Consider the following 18,308-nt stretch of genomic DNA (forward strand, 5'->3'; position numbering starts at 1 on the left):
GCATGCAAAGCAGATTCTTTACTACTATACCACCACCCCTCCTCTAAGGTTACATGACTTTTTGGATTGCGGCTTACACAGAGCTACTTTCAATGCAAGCTCATTGTGCTCCCACTTGAAATAAAGAACCCTCCCATGGCTACAAATGAGGACCTATTTTTATGACTCATTCCTGTTTAAAGCTGTCATGCTGATATGACCAGATGTACTTCAAATCAAGAAATGTTTGTGGTGAATCAGCTGTGTAAAGTGAAAAGAAGCCCGTTAAATTAAATCCACCCTAGAAAGAAGTGGATCAGTGTGTCTCCTGTTTGCTTCCTCATATTACTCTTTAGTGACCCTGCAAGAAATTAATAGTCCTCACATGTGTTAAATGAATGCACTGGTACTAATAAATCTATACCACAAGTTCAGCTGGTCTCGTGACTTGGACGTCTTGCAAATGTACAGAATATCATTGTTATTCTTTTGGTATCTTCTCACCTCGCACAGCTTCATGAAAGGGCATTTGTCTTGTGATCACAGCAGTGAAGATATAATATTTGCAAAACACTCTGAGCTGGGTATAAAAGAGAGAAGGTGCTTAACAACTGCAGGATATTTACTTTAGTTCCATGATACCAGCAATACAGCTGCAACAGGTCAAGCTTACTGGCTATTAGGATAAAGCTACAATCTTACTGATCTGAATTTACTGTACCGCTCTCTATTATCAGGCAGGTTGGTTTCTTGTTTCTTGCTCTACAGCGTAGTGGTGCAGGATCAGAAGAACCTCCAGCTCATTCATTCACTGCCAGGGCAAATATTACCATCCAACCTTCCACCTCATCCATCACACTGCTGTCCATATTCAGTTCCGTGACCTTTAATAGTGATTACCTGAAAATCAAATTGCCAACATACGCTGGATCATGGAGAAAGCTCCATGTTTTTTCCAGAAAAACATCTACTTCTGCTTCATTGACTATGCTAAAGTCTTTGATTGTGTGGAGCACAACAAATTGAGGCAAGTTTTTAAAGAGATGAGAATACCAGAGTATCTTATCTGTCTCTTGAGAAACCTATATGCAGGTCAAGACACAACAGTGAGAACCAGGCATGGAATCACTGATTGGTTCAAAATTGAGAAAGGAGTTCAGCAAGGCTGTATACTGTCTCCTTGCCTATTTAACTTGTATGCGGAGCACATCATGAGAAACGCGGGGTTAGAGGAGTCAGCTTGGGTTATATTGTGACTTGCTTGTAGGGTTGCCAGGTTTGGGTTGGGAAATTCCTACAAACCTGTGGGTGGAGCCTGGGAAGGCCGGGCCTTGGGGAAGGAGGGGGTCCTCAGTGAGGTATAACACCCAAGAGTCCCCCCTCCAAGGCAGCCATTTATGTTCAGTGACACCATAAGCCTGCATTCAACAGAAGGGCATATCCTTGACTGTTTCAGTGGAAGTCCCTTCAAGGTGACAACATCAGGGGTGGAAAGAAATAAGGCACAGGCAAGCAGAATAGAGAACAGGGCCACAACGTTAAAATTATGCTCCTAGCCTACACACCTTTATTGAAACATGCATAAAGAACATAAGCATGCAGAATCACTCATGGGGAGGGACCAAACTTTGCATCGTCTCTATGCGTAAATATCAATGAATACCGGTAAACTAGAGGCAGAGTCTGCTTCTATAATTGCATACCCATTCATTCTACTCACATATGGCTTCTGTCTAGTAATCATACTAAAAGACGGTCACACAGAGTCAGATCTCATAAGTGAGAATTTCTAGCTATTCATTGAGTAAAGGCTTAGAGAGCCAACTCGGGCGCAGTGGTCAGAATGCTGCTGAACACGGATGGGAACGGCCCTGGTTCAATGCCCTACTCTGCCGTGAAAGCCTGCTGCTGATCTTGGGCAAGTCATATACTCTCAGCCTAACCTACTTCACAGGGTTGTTGCGAAGATAAAACTGAAGATAAAACTGAGAAGAGCTGAAAGATGCAAACAATTATGGGCTCCCACAGGGTTCCTATATGAAGTAAAGTATAATCATTAAATAAGAAGAATAAAATGGGTATATATAGCTTTTTCTCTATTGCTCAACCCAATCAGCAACAAAGGAAAAAGTCAGAGTCACTTTTTATCCCCATTAAGTTGTAGTTGATTTCTGGTGTCCCCACAGGGTTTTCGAGACAAACAGGTGCTCTGCCATTGCATGCTCCTACATAGTAACCCGGATACTCCTTGGTGGTCTTCCCATCCAAATACTGACCAGGGGTATCTTCAGGTATCTTCAAACACCTTAGCCATCCATTTTCATCCATCTCATGGTAGCATACACAATAGGGTTTCTAGACTCTCTGGTCTGGGTGGGGTCTCTGGCTTTAAGAAACATGTCTCCCCAAACTAGAAGAAAGCTGCAAATTAACATAATGTGCTGATGTCATCCAGAAGTTATGATGGTGATGTCGTTGCCCCCCCCCCCCATGTCACTGGTTTGATGATGCCACTTTCAGGTGATGTCATCAAATCATGTTAATTTGCAGCATTCCTCCCTCCTCCTGGAATGAACCTCCATTCCCCACCAGCAGCTACAAAGGACCTGGAAACCCTGGTACACAAATCTTCTCTCCTCCATTTCATCCTCACTATGTATATATGTAGTCAGCTCGGCTCAGAAAGAGTGACTGATCTAAAGTCATCCAGTGAACTTCTATAGAAGAGTATACAAACCCTGGCCTCCCACAGTCTAAACCAGGGGTAGTCAAACTGCGGCCCTCCATATGTCCATGGACTACAATTCCCAGGAGCCCCTGCCAGCTTTCGCTGGCAGGGGCTTCTGGGAATTGTAGTCCATGGACATCTGGAGGGCCGTAGTTTGACTACCCCTGGTCTAAACCTAGTCCTTCTCAACCAGAGTTTTGTGAAACCCAGGGGTTCCGTGATGGCCCTGGAAGGGTTTCCCGGATGGATGGGAGTTAATTTTTCATATTTTTTTAATTTGTTAAACATTTATCGGGTGATATGACCATATCAACCCACCACTCCCAAAATGGCCAGTGATGGGCCTGGAGGGAATAGGAAGGGGAGGGGCCCCAGGTAGGCATGTATACAGCTATGCGTCCCAACCATATTCTGCACAATCGTGCCACTTCTGGGGTTTCTCAACGAAGAATTTCTGAAGAATGTTTCGGGGGTTTCTCAACGATAAAAAAGTAACACTGCCTTTCTGTACATTATCTATATAGCATTATGTCACGCCCCCCCCCCCAAACATTTCACATTGTTAACAAAATAAAACTTGAGGTTGGAAAGTACAGCCCGGTTTTAATTACTAGAAGCTCATGCACTATTTGAAACGAAGAACATCCTGTGCTCTATCCAACAGGAAGTAAAATTCTTCCTGTCTTTTATCAGACTTCAAAACCAAACTCTGACGTCTACTCTGCTGTTCCCAGACTGTCTAACCTTGGATAGGTTTGACGTGAAATAAATGGAAGCGCCACAGAAATAAATCCAGGACATAATCTAAGAACAATCTGGAAATATTCGGATCCCATTATGAACAGAAACTTTAGTCTAGCGCTCCATGAAGGCGAGGGGGCCTCACTTCCTTGCAACCTTACAGAAGAGGTCTTCCTCAGTGTGTGTGAGATAAAGCAGAGCTCAGCCTCCTCTCAGGCCCCTTGGTAACACAGGAAAGAAGAGAGCCAGAGATGGAAATCAGCCTTCCTCCTCCTTTTTCTAAATAACAAAAAAATGGAGAGGAGACAAGATGCAGTATCCATATTTCTTGTGTCAGAGCACAACAGAGGCTCCATGAAGCATTTCAGACAGATCCATTACCAAGTATTTGGGGGCACCCTGATTAATTGCAAGTTAGTACATTAACACTCACTGTGTACATCACATGCCCCCCCCCCTGTTCCTAGATCCAGCATTCTCTAAAATCACCTGTTCAAACTTGTGTACGTTCCCCCTCCTCTTCATAGAGCTTGCTCTGTTAATGGGAGAATGAGTGAAAGGGTTCTTTTTTGTCAGTTCTCCATCCGGAAGCTAGGCCAGAAAACATTAAAGAAAGAAACTCCCTCACAGAACTGCTGTGGGCAGTGGTAGTGGGCCCTAAGGATGATTTAAAAGGGAAGTTGTACTATTGTCCTCCTGCTCAAACCCAGGAGGCAAATTTCAGGACGGAGGAGAAATAAGGTAGGTGACCAAAGGGTGACTCCAGCTGCTCTCAGACTGACTGGTAAAATATGCGTTTGAGTCATGCCACCAAGACAAGCTTTCTGCAGATGATAAACGACAGTGCTTTCGCAGCAGCTGTTCACAGAGCCAACTAGAAATGGAACAACTCTAGATTTGGCTTTGAGTGGAACTCGTGACCTGGTACAAGATGTTGCGGCACCAACTGGGAAGTGTGATCAGAACACTATTAAGTTCAGCGTTCAGTTCAAAGCCCCCAAAATTCAAAACCATCACTTTTTATTTCAAAAGAGGAAACTTTACTAAAATGATGGGATTAGTCGGAAGGAACTAAGAGAGGGTATTAAGACAGTCATATCCCAGGATGCATGGAAACTTTTAAAACTACACTGAATAAGGTTAAGATAATATGCATACCTCAAAACAGGAAAAGTACCACCAGGATGCATGCATGGTTACCCGTTTAAGTCAAGGAACCCATAAAGGGCAAAAGGGCTTCTTTTAAAAAGTCAAAGTTTCTGGCAAAACAAACACAAGTTGACAACAAGATGAGCAAAATGAGAAATTGAAGAACAAAACCATTAAGACGAACAATAAGATATTTGATGCAGAAACATCTACTGGTGCAGCCCCTCAAACGGATGTGACTATGGACATAACATCCGTAGTCCTGCCCCAGGAACTGCGCCAATAGATGGAGAGTGTGGCCGGTCTCAAAGAACAAGCGTCAGTGGCTGGCAAGGCTCATAGATAAGCCCTGTAGGCTGTACTGCTGCCCCCTGACCTCCGAGGCTGCCCATGCCCTCAGGAGAACACAGGCAGTGGCAGTGAATGAGGCTCAGCTCTGGACCTCACCAGCCCCCACTGCCACTCATCCTCCGAGGCCATCCCCATCCTCAGGAGAGTGCAGGAGGCCTTGAAGAGCAAGCAGCAGCGGCAGCAGCGGCAGCTGGCAAGGCCCAGAGCCAAGCCCTGTTGGCTCTGCCATATCAGGAAATCAGCTATATTTTGAGTCCAAAGATGGCAAAGGGATAAAGGGCTTCCTTCAGGAAGATGAAGAGATGGCACAGAAACTGAATACATGCTTTTTAGTTTTCCTGTGGATAACGTGGGGCCAACTGAAGCCAACAAGGCTAACCATCTGAAAACTAATCCGTTTGCAAGTCCAGATTGCTGTGCTGTGCTGTTCTGCCCGGCTGCAACGTCACGGCTGGGCAGGGAAGTCAAAGCAGAGAGACTGCCAGAGTTTCAAGTCCAGTCTGGGAGTTCAGGAGCCAGGGAAGTCAGAATTAACCACAGAGCAGGGCAGGGAGCAGGGCCAGGCAAAGCTGGAGTCAACAAGCCCCGAGTGGAGATATAAGACAATGCCGAAGGTCAAAGAGCCAGGAAGGAGCATCAGTCAAGCCGGGTCGAGGAGGCAGAGAGGTACAGGAACAGAGCTTCACTGAGACAAACCAAAGACAGGAGTTCCAAGGAACAGGCAGGTTAACACATGTGTTAACCCCACAAAGAGCCTTGCCTCAAGGCTCTACTGAAATAGCCAGAAGCTGGGTGGGGCCAGAGAGCCTGCAGCTGGAGCTAATCCTCATCAGAGGAAGGCACTACAGCTGGATCCCATCTACCCTGAGAGTGAGTTGCCAAGTATGCTGACCTTCTGACAGCTGTCAGGGTACATCGCCTTTGCCAACACTGCTGCGCCAGCAAGTGCCCAGGGGCTTCCAGGGCTCTTGATCTGCTGCCAGTGCTGCTGTTCCTCTGGTGAGTCCCTAGGGTTCAGAAGGGTTTTATCCCGGGACTTGATATGAGCAGGCTCAAAGCGCTGCATCTCAGCCTAGCTTGGCCCAAGCTGCTCTTCATGGGGCAAGTCTGAAGCCGCATCTTCTTGCCATTCCAGGAGCGGGCTGAGCAGCGCCTCTGGACTAGCGCCCTCTAGTGTTCACACCACTGGCACTGCTGGTGGCGTAGCCAGTGTGAGCATGACAACTGCATACGCCCAAGGATTCTTAAAGAACTCAGTTGTGAAACTGTTGATCTACTGACACATTTATGCCACATTGCTAAAAATCAGCCTCCATGCTAGATGTCTGGAAAACGGTAAATGACACTCAGGGATGCCAGCCTTCAGTGGGACCTGGGGATCCCCTGGAATTATACTTCAGACTACAGAGATCAGTTCCCCTTAAGAAAATGGAAGCTTTGGAGGGTGGACTCTATGGCACTGAACCCCACTGAGGTCCCTGCTCTTTCCAAGCTCCATCCCAAAATCTCTAGTTTTCCAACCAGGGTCTGGCAACCCTACACAACCACCCCCATCCCCCCAGTGGCCGGGGGGACCTGACAACCTGAATGACACCCCATTTTCTAAAGATGTCCAGAAAAGATCCAGGAAATTATAGGCCAGTTAGCTTAACATCCAAAAATTCAGGGTTCCTAAGGTGGTAAACATTAAAACGTCAAAAAGTATAAAATATCTCAAATGTTTTATATAAGACTAGTAGTAGAGCCCGCTGAAACTAAAATTCAGCGGGCGCTAGGGGTCTGGGGAGCTTCCCCCCGATCCGGAAAAAAGCTCCCCAGGCCCCTGGGAAGGCGATCTGCGGCTGGCAGAGCCGCAGATCGCCTTCCCTGGAGCCTGGGGAGCTTTTTTCCTCCCCCCCCCCCAACCGGGAAAGGAAGGAAAAAAGCTCCCCAGGCTCCAGGGAAGGCGATCTGCGGCTGGCAGAGCCGCAGATCGCCTTCCCTGGAGCCTGGGGAGCTTTTTTCCTCCCCCCCCCCAACCGGGAAAGGAAGGAAAAAAGCTCCCCAGGCTCCAGGGAAGGCGATCTGCGGCTGGCAGAGCCGCAGATCGCATTACCTGGAGCCTGGGGAGCTTTTTTCCTCCCCCCCCCCAACCGGGAAAGGAAGGAAAAAAGCTCCCCAGGCTCCAGGGAAGGCGATCTGCGGCTGGCAGAGCCGCAGATCGCCTTCCCTGGAGCCTGGGGAGCTTTTTTCCTCCCCCCCCCAACCCGGAAAGGAAGGCAAAAAGCTCCCCAGGCTCCAGGGAAGGCGATCTGCGGCTGGCAGAGCCGCAGATCGCCTTCCCTGGAGCCTTGGGAGCTTTTTTCCTCCCCCCCCCCCCAACCGGGAAAGGAAGGAAAAAAGCTCCCCAGGCTCCAGGGAAGGCGATCTGCGGCTGGCAGAGCCGCAGATCGCCTTCCCTGGAGCCTGGGGAGCTTTTTTCCTCCCCCCCCCCAACCCGGAAAGGAAGGCAAAAAGCTCCCCAGGCTCCAGGGAAGGCGATCTGCGGCTGGCAGAGCCGCAGATCGCCTTCCCTGGAGCCTGGGGAGCTTTTTTCCTCCCCCCCCCCAACCCGGAAAGGAAGGCAAAAAGCTCCCCAGGCTCCAGGGAAGGCGATCTGCGGCTGGCAGAGCCGCAGATCGCCTTCCCTGGAGCCTGGGGAGCTTTTTTCCTCCCCCCCCCAACCCGGAAAGGAAGGCAAAAAGCTCCCCAGGCTCCAGGGAAGGCGATCTGCGGCTGGCAGAGCCGCAGATCGCCTTACTTGGAGCCTGGGGAGCTTTTTTCCTCCCCCCCCCAACCCGGAAAGGAAGGCAAAAAGCTCCCCAGGCTCCAGGGAAGGCAATCTGCGGCTGGCAGAGCCGCAGATCGCCTTCCCTGGAGCCTGGGGAGCTTTTTTCCTTCCCCCCCCCAACCGGGAAAGGAAGGAAAAAAGCTCCCCAGGCTCCAGGGAAGGCGATCTGCGGCTGGCAGAGCCGCAGATCGGCTTCCCTGGGGCCTGGGGAGCTTTTTTCCTTCCCCCCCGATCCGGAAAAAAGCTCTCCAGGCCCCGGGGAAGGCGAGGCGCGGCTCTGCCAGCCACGGATCGGCTTCCCTGGGGCCTGGGGAGCTTTTTTCCTTCCCCCCCCGATCCGGAAAAAAGATCCCCAGGCCCCGGGGAAGGCGAGGCGCGGCTCTGCCAGCCGCGGATCGGCTTCCCTGGGGCCTGGGGAGCTTTTTTCCTTCCCCCCCGATCCGGAAAAAAGATCCCCAGGCCCCGGGGAAGGCGAGGCGCGGCTCTGGGGGCTCCGTGGGGCGGCGGCTCCGTCTCACGTCGGCTCTCTTCTTCTCCGACGGCGGCGGCGGCGGCAGCAGGTAGGCCTCGGCAGAAGTGCAAAGGAGCAACTGCGAGCCGCGCTGTGCGCGGCTCGCAGTTGCACGGGGCTGGGAATCGGAGGGACCAATCGGCAGGCGCTTTGCGCCTGCCAATTGGTCCCTCCGATTGTCTGTCATGAGGAAGGGTCCAATCTGGACCCTTCCTCATCCCGGACTCATCCCGCCCCAGGACCTCTTACTGTTTTATTTAGTCCGTGGCGCCCGTGGCGCCACGGGCGGTTTTAAGATTTGTAAAATACAAATATTTAAAGCATCAAATAAAAAGATAAACACACAAACAAGGAGGAGGGTTAATAAGAGTTAGTGAGTTGAATGCCAGACAAAACAACAGGATTTCATTCACTGACGGAAGCCATTGATGGAAGAACACAAATGAATCTTCCGGAGGAGGTAGCAGAATTGCCAGGTCCCTCCTGACAACCCACAAGGGATGAGAGGGGACTTACCAGGACAAGAAGGAAGCTCAGGGTGTTAAACATTGTGACACTGATATTTGGGCAAAACCTATGGTAAAAATGGCTTCTACCACAGGGTTTTTGCCTAGATATCAGAGCATCACCCAGATGCCTCTGGTGTGATTATGCCCATTTGTTTAATACTGGCAATGTGGCCTGGTTTTTTCTCTTTCACCTGGTAAGTCTTCCCACCAACCAGCTGATGGGGGGTGGCAGATCCCCCACCTCCACCAAGGGACTGGCAACCCTAAGAGCTTTTAAGTTTTGATGCCATAACAATAAAGGCCTTTTCCTGGATTGCCACACATCTAGCTTCAGATGGCACAGGCACCCAAAGCAGGATCTCCAAAGATGACAAAAGTGGCTGGGTAGGTTCACATAGGAGTAGGCAGTTCCCAATCCATGTAGGGCTTGAAAGGTCAACACCTCAAACTGGGCCGGGGACCAACTGGGAGCCAGAGTAGTTGAAACAAGAGTAGACTGATATGATCTCTCCACTCCAGTCTGCAGCATTATGTACCCACTGTAGCCCCATGCAGAGTGTATTGCATAAATGTAATTTAGATATTATCAGGGCATGCATCACAAGAGAATTAACAAGGTCACACTTTCCCCATCCATCTCGTAGCACGGGTCATCTACCACAAACTACCAATGCCACTTCAGTCCCATGACCAAGCCCGGAATCAGACTGGAATGGATCCAACCCATTTGCTTTGTTCAGGAATCCCTGAGGTTGCCCAGGCACCACTTGCTCAATCACCTTGCTCATAAACGGTACCTTTGAGACTAGGCAGAGGTCATTCAACTGTTCTAGACCCAGAGTAGGTTTCTTTAGAGGTGGATGCACCCCTGTCTGCCTCCAAGCAGGGGCAATTAACCCCTCACTCAGAGACGCAGTTATCATCTCCTGGACCCAGCCAAACCCCCCCCCCATCCCCCAGAGAGCCAGTTTGATGTTGTGGTTGAGAGTGGTGGCCTCTAATGTGAAGAACCAGGTTTGATTCCCCAGTCCTCCACAAACAGCCAGCTGGGTAACCTTGGGCCAGTCCCAGTTCTCTCAGAGCTTTCTCAGCCTCACCTACGTCACAGGTGTCTGTTGTGGGGAAAGGAAGACTAGGTGATTATTTTTATTTATTTGTTTATTTATTTATTAGATTTCTATACCGTCCTCCCATATGGTTATAAGATGCTTTGAGGATCCTTCAGGCAGCAAAAAGCAGGGTACAAAAAAACAGCTATTTTTCTTCTCTTCAAAGGTAAACAGCCAGGAAGAATCAGCTTTGAAAAAGCAGGAGATACACTTCAAACTTCCAACAATCCTTGGACTGAGCAAGCTAAATGTTATCCCCCCACACATACACTGGACCACATGGCATTTGAAACCACCCAATCACTGGTAATATGAAGTCCAAGTTGGAACAAATGCAAGAGATCTTATCCAGAAAGTGTTGGCAAAACACATATCATTAAGCACATTGAGAAAGCGGGCTGAGGTAGAATCAGTATCGCTTCTGCTATAGGAAGATCTACCCCACTAACCTCTTGGAGCCAGCTTGGCATAGTGTTTAGGAGCACCAATTTCTAATCTGGTGAGCTGGGTTTGAATCCTCGCTCCTCCTCCACATGCAGCCAGCTGGGTGACCTTGGGCTGGCCACAGCACTGATAAAGCTGTTCTGACAGAGCAGTAATGTCAGAACTCTCTCAGCCTCACCCACCTCACAGGGTGTCTGTTGTGGGGAGAGGAAAGGGAAGGCGACTGTAAGCCACTTTGAGACTCCTTTTAGTAGAGAAAAGCAGCATATAAGAATCAACTCTTCTTCTTCTTGGAGTTCTTTGAGCAGGCTAACAAGCATGAGGATAAAGGTGATCCTGTGGACATCATATGATTGGACTTCCCAAAGGCCTCTGACAAGATACCTTATGTAAATCTCCAGAATAAGTTTAGCAATCATGGGGAAATAAGTCAGATTAAGAATTAGTTAAGTGGTTGGAAATAAGAGCGTAGGAATAAATGGGCAGTGAAGTTTGGTGAAGGCATGCAGAGGAGCATCTGGGCGAGATCCCCTGAGACTTTGATGGGGAAGTTTGATGAAGCCTGGATTTACAGGGTCTGAGTTACAGCCCCCCACCCCCGGAAGCACCCCCAGGACATCACTCTCTGGGGAAACGACTGCCTAACATTTCCACAGAAAGCAGGCTACAGTGGAAGAGCAATAGGGTTGTGAGGATAGTGCAGGGGGTTGGACTAGATGACCCAGGAGGTACCTTCCAACTCTATTATTCTATGAGTCTATGATTTACCTTCTTTGGGGGCCCTATCTTGGAAATAAATCCCATCCTCATCAAATTTGGACAGTAGGTGGAGGAGAGTCAGTCAAGGATACACTGTGAGTTTGGTGTCTCTAGCTTGCACAGGATTCATTCTACGCACCCCCAAACCTTCAGAACCTGCACTTGTGACCATAATGACCACTGACAGAATGGATTCTGTGCAACCTAGAGACATCAAAGTTTCAGGGGACCTCCCACGGATACATGCCTTCCAATTCCCCCCAATTGCTTTGAAGTTGGGTGGACACTGACATTGAGCAGATACAGTCTGTCTGAAAATGTATTTCTTCATGAACTGGCACAAATCTCCAGAAACAACTTGAAAGTTTATGATGGTTGATCTGCCGTGAACTTTACAAACGGCATACCAGCCAAAATTCATTACAAATTTTAGTTCATGAGCCAGTTCATGTCCATTCCTACTTCTGATCCTCAGTGTCTTTTCAAGAGCCTCAGGGCATTGGAGAAAAATGTTCTGCAAAGGTATTTCATTTGTGGAATTGTTCAATCCAGCCCTATATCCCTAATGTGGAGCATGATTTTATGCTGTTCTTCTTGCCTGCACCATTTGCAAAAAAAGGACACAGTGAAGTTGTTTATACCACCAAACGTGATATATGTTGTTTAAGTTTCATTTGGCACACTTTCCATTCAGGAGTCCATAAATTTAAAAAATTCATTTGCAGCAACAAGTCAGATAGGCCAGCAACTCCGCAGAAGCTAAACAAGTGTGCATGCGTACATACACACACACCCTATGAAACTTTATCTTCATTGTAAACTCTGAAGCTAGAAAGAGCTGGTTCACCAACAGGCAAATATAAACTACTCAAATACATGAAAGATGGCACAGAGGAAAGAATTAGAAGCCTGTGCTTTCGATGATCAGCTGCCTGCTCCAAGGAGGTAACGGAGGGTAACGGTGCCATCCCAAGTAGAGTTACACAACTCTTCTAAACCCATTCTGCATTATTGTGCTTAGAAGGGTACAACTCATTAGGATTGCAATGCAAATCTAGGAACCAAGCCAGCACCCTCTCCACGCTGGAGTGTCAGTGGATGTGGTGAACAGCTGGCCTGGGCATTATCTTTAAACCGCTCCTGCGCAGCGGTAAAAAAAAAAAAAGAGTAAGGGCTAAAGGGGAGGAGATAGGGTGGGCTCTGTCCAGGATAAAAACTCGGAGGGCCCAATCAGGAGCCGCAAAGCCCTCCGAGTGTCACTTGAGGGCCAAGCAGCCAATGGGGAACCGCGCACAGAGTGGCTCCCCATTGGCTGGTTGGCCCAGCCTCGCCTGGGTCAGCCGCAGACTCGCCACTCAGTGGAAGAAGCCTTCCACAGAGGTAAGTCCACGGGCCGCCTTCCACTCGCCCTTGGGAAAGGAGCAGGGATGCCGTGTCGAAGATACGCCGTCCCTGCTACTTTCCCACCCCGCGTCCCTTACTCTGCGCCCGGCCGGAGCCTTCTGCCGGGCCCTGGGGACCCCTCGCCGCATCCAGGACGTGGCGAGGCTTCCCCAGGGCCCAGCAGAAGGCCGCGCTGCCTGCTGTCCCGTCCGGAGCCTTCCCAGCCACCACCCCCATCTCCACTGACCTCCGCCGCTTCTCCGCACCTCTTCTTGCCCGCGCTCGCTTCCCAGTCCCCCCATCTACACTAACCTACGGTGCCACTTCTCCCCCACAGCCACCCAGCCACCCTTCTTCAACCACCCACTCTTCCCCACCCAACCATACTGGCCCCTCCCCCAACTGATCCTTCCCCCCCTTCCTCCTGCCCTTTACCCTTTCATGCCACCTACCTGCCTTCCTTCTTTCCTTATTTTCTCTCTCTCCTATTTGCCTCTCTCTCTCTGCCTCTCTTTCTCCACTACTCCCTTTCTTTCTTACTTTCTCCCTTTCTTCTGCCCATCCATCCACCCACTCACCCTGCGAGCGCCCGCTGTATTTAGCCCACAGCGGGCTTATCTAGTCAAAAGATAACAAAACCGGAGTAGACCCATGGGAAGACTGCAAGAAGAGCAGCGTTACTATTCCACTGTATTCCAAACAAAGTGGAAACTAAGCAGCTCCAGCAAGTGGTATCAACACATAGCAGGAGGGACACCAGTTATTTGTCAGGGAGTTTACATTTCTAGGAAGAACTGTTCTTCTGCTCCAACAAATCAAATCTTAAAATGAGCACACAATTTGAAATCTCACAGAATCCCTTGCAGTCTCTTAAAGGGCACACCATTGTGCAAACGCGCACCCACACACACACACACACACCACTATACTAATCTTCTAAGAACTGGCTACTTTGACAAAGTCTGAGATGCAAAGATGAAGAAATATAATAGAAAACTTCCATTTAATAAAAAGAGTCTGTTCCAGGTCTCTGCCATCTGCTGTTTAGGATGCAAGTTGGACCATCTATTGTCAACTAGTTCTATACTAACAGACCTTAGCAGGTCAAGATCCTATCTTCAGCTTTCCTTCCTTCCCTCCTCCTGGCATGACCTACTTGAGAAAATTATGGCCCAGTTGTGCTGGCCACACGTTCAGGCTCAGTTGTAGGTGGGAAACTTGTATGGACCTTTAGAAGGTACCTCATTCCCTGCTGTATTACCTTCCCAACAGTGTCTCCTCTTTCCTTCATCCTGGCAACCCCCAAAACCTCATCTTTCCCTTCTTCCTTCTTTCCTTCCTGCCCACCAACACACTTACCTTTTATCTGCCACACACCTTCACTTGCATTTGTTGCTTATTTGCTTCATTTGTACCCTATCTTTCTCCACACTGATCCAAAGCATTTTATCCTCCATTTTATCTACCCAATCAACCTGTGGGGTAAATTAAGCTGAGTATGTGTGATTGGCTCAAGATCACCCAGAGAGCTTCCACAACCACGTGGAGGTTCAAATTTGGGTCTCCAAGATTCCAAATATAAAATTCTAGCCACTACACTGGATTTCATGGGATGGTTGCTGTTGAACAGCACCAAGCAATCTAGGTGAGTCATGCAAATCAAATGAAGCAAGTTGCCAATGGTTGCTGGTGAGCCTGGGCCTGATGAGTCCACTCCCAAAGTCCAAAACAGCCCTGGAAAGTGTCCTTCCCCTTCCCTTATAACTTACAGAAGCCAAAGCTAGAAGGCTTGGCAACACTGTTGTAGGTGCCTAACAATAGCCACAGAGAGCATTACTTTCTTAAAGCTAGGGGTGCTGCTTCTATTATGGGGGCGGAGTTAATCCCCCAGGATGTTTTTCAGGCTTGGAGAAAGATGTCTTGTCTATTCATGGTTCCAATATCTGGTTTTATATATCTACAGAACTGGCCACATTGACAATTCAATATATTGACTACATTGAAGACATGCTAAAATTTACAGTAACCACATTGTTTCACACAGGGCACGATGATACTTTCAGCACTAGGGAACTGTGACATCTTTGCAAATATGCACATCCTAAAATCAAGGTCTCATGTCTTCTGGATCAAAGACAGAGTCAAGTACAACTCTTGTGAAATAATGTGAGCATACAGAAAGGCCTTAAGGCCACTGACAATCAAAAGTGGAATGCACAAATACATCCTGGTTCTCTTTGTTAGAGGGAGAATAGATCCTGTTACATTCTTTTGAGTAAACATTTACATATATACAATTGTGGGACCCAGCCAGCAGGCAGAGATCCTTTCAGACAGAAATTTATACTTGGAGAATACAAGTGAACATTGAAGCAATATTTTCAGAACAGAAAATGGACTTCTGAAACCATACTATGAAACAGATTGCTGAGTTTATTTGATCATACCTGCTTTTGATAATGCTGAAAGCATTACACAATAGTCCAGTGGTTCTCAACCTTCCTAATGCCGCGACCCTTTAATGCAGTTCCTCATGTCGTGGTGACCCCCAACCATAAAATGATGCAAGTGTTCTTTCACAGAAATTAACTGAAACTGACCAATGGCATGAAGATCATGATTGTATATAAATTGCTTTTTTTCCGGGGTTTCTCAGTTCAGCCCTGCCTCTTCTCCCACCATGCCGATCTCGCTCTTTTCTGCTGCTCCAGAAAGACGAACGTTCTATCTCAATCTACCCTGCAAGGCTGTGGTGTGGATGAAATGGAAGAGGAGCGATGCTGGCCACTTTGGGACCCCCTTGGAGAGAAGGGCGAGGTACGAACCAAGTAACCAAAACCAATGATTTGGAAGAACAAAAATTGAGTCCAGGGGCACCTTTATTCAAGGTGTGCGCTTTTGTGTGCACGCACCCTCCCTCAGACAAAATTGGTTTGGAGACATCAGTAAAGGGATGTGGGCCACTTTGGGTCCCCCTTGGAGAGAAGGATGGGGGAGAAGCCAAGAAAGAACATGATTTGGGGGAGGCAACAGTGGCAGCAACCCCCCCAGCCAAGCTACTCACCCTACCATGACCCCTGTGAAAGGGTTGCTCAACCCCCAAAGGGGTCCCGACCCCCAGATTGAGAACCACTGTAATAGTCCAAGTCTTTATGTACCACTTCTATGGAATGTTCAGAACACGTCGCCCATGTTAACACTCTGACACTCTTTCTGGTTAGAATCACAGAATCATAGAGTTGGAAGGGGCCATACAGGCCATCTAGTCCAACCCCCTGCTCAACGCAGGATCTGTGCTCCCTACAGTCTAAACCCAAATAGATCATAATATGCCCAAGAGAGCGGAGTCATCCAGATCATCATCCTAATATGTGCAGCATTCCAAACTCAGAGGATGACTTGCTGCATGATGTGATGAAGGAACATCCCCTTTGCTGTTAAATTTTGTGAGAATCGTAGCCATCAAAACATTCATCCTTTTGAAATGACAAACATAAAACGGTTAGTGTCTAAGCTGCGAGGAGAAGACAGTCAAATCATGCTTACAAACTTCTGCATCCTACTCCTACAGGAGACCAAGGGTGTCAAGCATAAGGCCCAGGGACCAGAACCAGCTTATCCAGGGCTTTTATCTGGTCCCTGAGCAACTGGTATGAGAGAGGGAACAGGAGGTTGCTCAGTGGGCAGAGCTGCTCCAGCTGTGGCTTTAGCATGGCAAAACAACCTCACCTGTGGCAGTCAAGTGAAAACCTTTTTTAAAATATAAAAAATAATCAAATTCTACCCAGTTGGGACACCCTTTCAGGGTCATCAAGAAACCCCAGGGTTTTATGAAACCCTGATTGAGAAAGCCTGGTCTAGACCCTTAAGTCCCTTCCTACCAATGGGCTACAGATTACCCTCTCATCCTGTGGCATATGGACATGTACAAAGTGGTCCACTGCTGTCAGCTGATGCTTCTCAGTTCCAAGGGATCTCTCTCCTAAAACCCCATTGTCTAGCACACAGCCAATGAGCTTCATCCCTTTATATTTAACATACGAAAATTCCTGTTGGATTGAACAAATAGTCCTTCTAGTCCACTGTGCCATTTCATCTATCAGCCATCTGGTCAGAGGCCAAGAACTTCCCCAGTGATGCTTCCTAGCTGTAGTATTCCCAGGTTTACTGCCTCTGGATTGGAGAATCTCTTTAGCTATGATGGCTGATAGCCATTGATGGATTTGTCATTTATGAATCCATCTAACTGACAATGTGGGGGTGTCTGGGGAAAGAGACAGATGCCTGAGGGTCTTTGCTAAGTACTTCTGCCTATGTGATGGCAAACTAATTCTGCCACACCTTATTAGGATCTAACCAACTTCATATAATACCTATTTATCATCCAATCTCACCAAACAAAGCAGAGGAACTTTTATTACAAAAAAAAGAAACAACAAGAAGGAAATCCAAACATATCTACAAAATTCCAGTGATAGTTGCAGGAAGCCCAGACATTTCCACAAAATTCCAGTGATGGTTGACGTAATTTCCATTATCCATAATACAATGGGCAGCAACCACAGCAAAGCTTGTAGTCAGGAGGTGGCACAGGCTTAAGACAGTCATTTGTCATTTCCTTTTGATTGGGTTGCCCAAATGAGGCCTTTGGCTCTGCCAGCTTCACACAGCCCTTCCTCACAGGCTCAAGAGCCAAAAAGTTCTCCTGTTCTCATTCCACGGTTAAGGTAACCTCTCTAAAGACCTGAACCTGACAAGAAGACCATTGTTCACAGCAGCTAAGTATCTCCATACACTTTGCACAACCTCAGAACTCATATGACGTTTCCAAAACTTCTAACAAACAAGTCTGCAGAAACATATGCTGCATGTTTCCTGTTTTTCAGGCTGGCTTGGTTCTCACACGCAACTGAAGCAAACCTAAGAAAGTATTATGTCACAACAACTTTTTAAATTCCTACTTTCTTTTTGTGTAATGACTATTTATTAGCCAACATACAGTTAGAGCTCCAGGAGTTAAATCTGAGTGAATCAACATTTCAAATTCACACACCTTTCCTGCTAACCTAAAAGTTGATAAACTGTAATCACTAATTATCTAACATCTCATTATTAGAACATGTGAATGATTACCTGCCTTGGTGGGATGGGCAGGGTAAAACTCTAAATCAGGGGTAGTCAAACTGCAGCCCTCCAGATGTCCATGGACTACAATTCCCATGAGCCCCTGCCCCAGTTTGACTACCCCTGCTCTAAAGTATAAATACATTAAAACCGTTGGGTTTGGTTGGTCTGCAGTCAAACGTGTTGCTGGCAACCAAAAACAAGCTATTTCATGCCATTGAATTCCCCATCACTATTGTAATGGGGAAAGCTGACCGGTTGTGAAAGCTGACCAAGGAGGAAATTCGTTTAAAATGTGGTAGAGAAGAGTGTTACAGATAATGTGGACAGTTCGAAAGACAAATAAATGAGCTGTAGACCAATTCAAGTCTGAAGTCTCCCTCAAAATAAAAATAACTTAGCTGAAGTACTAAGGGAAGACAAGACACTAAAAAAAGACAATGCTGCTAAGAAACGTTGACGACAAGAGGACAACCCACCATGAGATGGACTGACTCAATCAAGGAAGCCATGGCTATCAACTTGCAAGCCCTGAGCAAGGTGGTTATATGAAAGGAGGTTTTGAAGATTGTTAATTCATAGGGTCCACATCAGAGGCAACTTTGATGGTACTTAACACATACAGTGCCCATTGTATTTAGCTAGATATTCCAAAGTTTTAGAACACACCCATACACATACTATTTGCATTTTTCTAGATGAACAGAACTCG

At 47.6% G+C, this 18,308-nt stretch overlaps 1 protein-coding gene across 6 annotated transcripts in view; it reads right to left on the reverse strand.

Moving 5' to 3' along the window:
• Positions 1-18,308, reverse strand: part of PDE4D (phosphodiesterase 4D) — a 709,981-nt gene that overhangs the window by 672,733 nt on the left and 18,940 nt on the right. The window contains exons 2-3 of one of the 6 annotated variants that reach the window (XM_077347178.1): positions 4,607-4,707; positions 701-879 (exon numbers count right to left, since the gene is read on the reverse strand). The exons of 3 other annotated variants lie outside the window; for them this stretch is intronic. The gene's annotated coding sequence lies outside the window, so the exon portion shown is untranslated. Of the gene's footprint in view, positions 1-681; positions 880-4,606; positions 4,708-18,308 lie in introns of all 6 variants that reach the window. 2 more of the 6 variants (XM_077347175.1, XM_077347176.1) reach the window with 2 other exon arrangements.

This window comes from Paroedura picta, chromosome 7 (genome assembly GCF_049243985.1).
Source record: "Paroedura picta isolate Pp20150507F chromosome 7, Ppicta_v3.0, whole genome shotgun sequence".
NCBI classification, from domain to species: Eukaryota; Metazoa; Chordata; class Lepidosauria; order Squamata; family Gekkonidae; genus Paroedura; species Paroedura picta.